The sequence below is a fragment of the Poecilia latipinna genome, unplaced genomic scaffold (genome assembly GCF_001443285.1).
Source record: "Poecilia latipinna isolate Pla-1442-1.1 unplaced genomic scaffold, P_latipinna-1.0 Scaffold1071, whole genome shotgun sequence".
Taxonomy (NCBI): domain Eukaryota; kingdom Metazoa; phylum Chordata; class Actinopteri; order Cyprinodontiformes; family Poeciliidae; genus Poecilia; species Poecilia latipinna.
The window spans coordinates 15,573-19,598 of NW_015113687.1; the positions used below are offsets into that span (position 1 = coordinate 15,573).

General features: G+C 36.3%; 1 protein-coding gene across 1 annotated transcript in view; it reads left to right on the plus strand.

Annotated features, from left to right (window-relative positions):
- Window positions 1–873: 873 nt before the first annotated feature.
- The window catches only part of LOC106959349 (zinc finger protein 239-like), a 9,291-nt gene continuing 6,138 nt past the window's right edge, over window positions 874–4,026 (plus strand). The window contains exon 1 of the mRNA XM_015051870.1: window positions 874–984. The gene's annotated coding sequence lies outside the window, so the exon portion shown is untranslated. The remainder of the gene's footprint in view (window positions 985–4,026) is intronic.

Sequence of the window (4,026 nt, forward strand, 5' to 3'; positions counted from 1 at the left end):
AAAAGTTTGTAGCATTTATGTGCCACATTATCGATGTCACAGTACAAATAAAGAAGAAAAGTGATAAAATAAAAGCAACATTAACGGCAGCAGGAAGATTTTCAGATATGAAAGAAATCCAAGCTGATCAGATTCAAACATTTTGAGTGAAACAGCAGAAAATCCTCAGGATTCAGGTTTTTATAAAGGTTCTGCATCATCTTCAATGCTACAAGTTGAATAGTCAATGGACAAGAACTTAAAACGTTTATTTGTGATTTAGAAATAATCCCAGATATGATATGTGTTGAAACCTGACCTAGTTTAAAATCCCTGGATATAGAAAGACAGGATGGAGGAAGTCATCCTGGATGTGCCTCTTTAAGGAAGAAAAACAACAAATAAAGAATCAGGATGTGTTAATATAGAAATATTTAAGAAAATATGGAAATATTAACATTATAAATTATTATAATCCTTGTAAAAGTCTTCATAGTGAAATGTTTAAGGAAATAGCAGGAACATTACAATAATTATGGTGGTGATTTTAATGCACACAATCTGGGCAGCAAGAAGACGGATCATCATGTATCATAGTTGAAATGATGGATGAAAAGTTATTAGTTTGTCTTAATAATGGAAAAGGTACAAAAGTAAATTAAAGCTTAATGTCTAGACATTAATAACTGATTGTCCTGTTAGTTCATGTGATGTTAACAGTCTGATCAGTTTCCAGTGAGTTCAATAATTAATGACAGGATTAAATATATAATATAACACATAACCTGACCAGGCTGGAGCTCTGGGTCTTTATGAAACAGGAAGCAGCTGCTCTGTCATTCCAGGACCAGCCTGGGAGGCAGGAAGCCGACCCATTGGCTCCGACACCAGGATGTTAGAAGGTAGAAAACGGGCCGTCCCTCATCCTGCCAGTCTGCTGCAGGTTGGTACCAACGCCAAACCTGCTCTGCCTGGACCGACGGCTCTGCAGCCCTTTGTGTCACGGTAAGAGCGATAAACTAAAGCAACATTAATTTACATTCATTCAGACGTATTAATGTATGAATGAATGCTTTGCTGAAATCTGGTGGAATAAAAGTCACATTTATTCTAGCAGGTCAGCCTGTTGACTCATTTCTATCAGGATCAGAAGGTTTCATATTAACTAGATGGTGACTCAATAAAGCTAATTGGCAAAAATTTAAAATGTGAAAAAAAACAGCCATGTGGTCACATTAAAGGGCAACACTGAAGATTTTACAGAAAAGACATTTTAAATGCTGCAAATTCTATCATTAAAAGTTAAAGGTAGGAAAAAGTAGTTCCTTGGTGGACTGATGAACGCAGTGGAGCAGTTAAAGTATTTAAAATATTACAGACAAATTTAACAGAAAACCTGATTGAATATAAAAGAAAAGAGCAATGACTCAAAATTATTAAAGAAACCATGGAGAGAATATTGTTCCTCAAAAGGTTCAGAAATAAAACTGCAGAACGTTTATGAGAATGACTGGGAAAAGGAAAGATGTTAAAATGCCAGCTTTAGTCAGAGAGCAGGAAATATTAAAGATTTACTAGGGGAGACGTTTGCTGCAGTTCACAGTGGTGAACATCTGACAGACATTCATAGACAGCAGAAAATACAGAAACTTAGAAATTATAAAAGTATTCTGGAAAAATGTCAAGAATGCATGTCAATACTAGATATGAATATAACCATGGAAGAAATGAAAACGGGATTGAAAGGGACGGGAGGATCAGTTATGTTCTGTGTTTCAACAGATTCCAGAAGTAACATTGAAATATTAAAATTATTTAATAAAATATGGAATGAAGGTTTAATACCAAATAGATGGAAAAGGGCAACAATACTTCAGTTTAATAAACCAGGAAAGATCCTGTCAGTCCAAATAACTACAGACCAACAGCTTTAACTTCTCATTTAAGTAAATAGATGGAGGAAATAATAGATTAGGTTATGATGTTAAACATAATAAACTAATGAATGGCTGTAGAACAGGAGACCAACAGTGGATGGTCTCCTGTTAATGACAGAGAAACTTTAAAATGAAGGAGGTGATGATTATAAAAACCATGATTCACTGTGGAGAGAAGGACATTTATAAAAATGAATCAGATGGGATTAGAGGAAAGATGTATAATAGAAAAATAAGAGTTAAGATTGGGAACGATTATTCAAAAGAGTTTAATGTGGAAAATGGGATAAGGTAGTGCAATTAGTCCAATATTATTTAATATAATGATTAATGACATTTTTCCTGATACAGATAAATGAATAAACTCTGCAGTGAATGCAGATGATGGGGCCAAATGGATGAGGGGGAGAATATAAAACATGTAGGAAAACATTAAGAAGGGAATTAATAAAGTAGAAAAATGGGCTTTAAATTATCAGCAAGCTGGTTTTGTTTTATGGTTGTTACAGATAAAATAAATATTGATACAGGAACAATGACATTATATGAACAGCCTGTGGAAAGAGTTAAAGAATTTAAATATCTAGGAGTATGGATAGATCTTATACATGGAAAACACATTTAGATAACTTAGAAACTAAATGTAAGAAAGTTATAAATCTATAAAGGCTGGAAATAACTAGACAGTCATTATTAAACATATAAAGGGCTCTAATGAGATCAATAATCGATTATGACAGTTTTATACATGGAGCAGCAGCTAAAACACTACAAAACAGATAGACTGCAGAGTTGGGCTTTATATGTACAGGAGGTGAAAACGACACGTATTAACGCTCTTCTAACAGAGACTGGAGAGAGAAGAATTAAATTAGCTTTAGTTTCCATCCATCCATCCATTTTCTGAACACCCTTGTCCCTCAGTGGGGTCGGGAGGGGTGCTGGTGCCTCTCCAGCTAACGTTCCGGGCGAGAGGCGGGGTACATCCTGGACAGGTCGCCAGTCTGTCGCAGTTAGCTTTAGTTTATTGGAGGAAAATGAAAAGAGAATGTAACTAAATATTACAAAACTGTTGGGGATATGCAGTTCCAGAGTTAATGGTTTTGGATGGATGATAAGTAAACTGAACAAAGTGTATGGATTAGAGGATAAGAAAATATCTCAGTTTAATCCGATTGGTGTTGTTCCTCCATGGCTGCTTCCTGAGGTCAATGTAGACATGAGATTTCTTAAAATGAAAAATGATTGGAGTTTAAATGAAATAGGGGGAAAGATGATGTATATTTAAGAAACTCATTATAATTACTGCATTTTCTGCACTATAAGGCGCATAGAATAGACGCTACAGTAGAGGCTGGAGTTACATTATGCATCCACTAGATGGAGCTGCACTAAAGGGAATGTCAACAAAACAGTCCGACTCCGGTCAGCGAGGAGAGCCTTCCTGGACCGGGGTCGGACGATGGCCACCCTCCTCCGTTTGCACAGCATGTTGGTGGAGAACGTGGTGCTAAATGACGACCTGATTCTAGACGGTCAGTAGGTAGATAGGTCAGTCAAACTTTATTAATAGATTACAAACCAGCGTTCTGACAACTATCCCAGCATGCACCGCGCGCTTCTTCTTCTACGGGGGAAAATATAGTCGGCGGCTGCTTACTGTAGTTGCTAGACCTGTTGTGGCTCAATATTGGTCCACATATAAGGACTGGATTATAAGGCGCACTGTCGGCTTTTGGGGAAATTGAAGGTTTTTAGGTGAGACTTATAGTGTGGAAAATACGGTACCTGAAAATTTATTCAGATGGTTCTAAAAAATCTTACAGGATGTGTGGAAATAGGAATATAAATACTAGAGTTTGAAATTCACATATCTAAACGATTATCAGATGAGCCATCAGTGGGTAGAGGAGGATCAGAGGCAGCGGCTGGTTGTTACAGTAGAAATAAACACGTTTCCATCATCAGGATCAACAAAACATCAACAGATTTAAATCTACCACGTTTACATGAATTATTTTGATTTCATTTATTTTCTGGGCAAATAATTTGCTTCACAAACCTGGAAATCCTCTTTTCCATGTAAAAGATGTCTTCCTGAATTACCGTC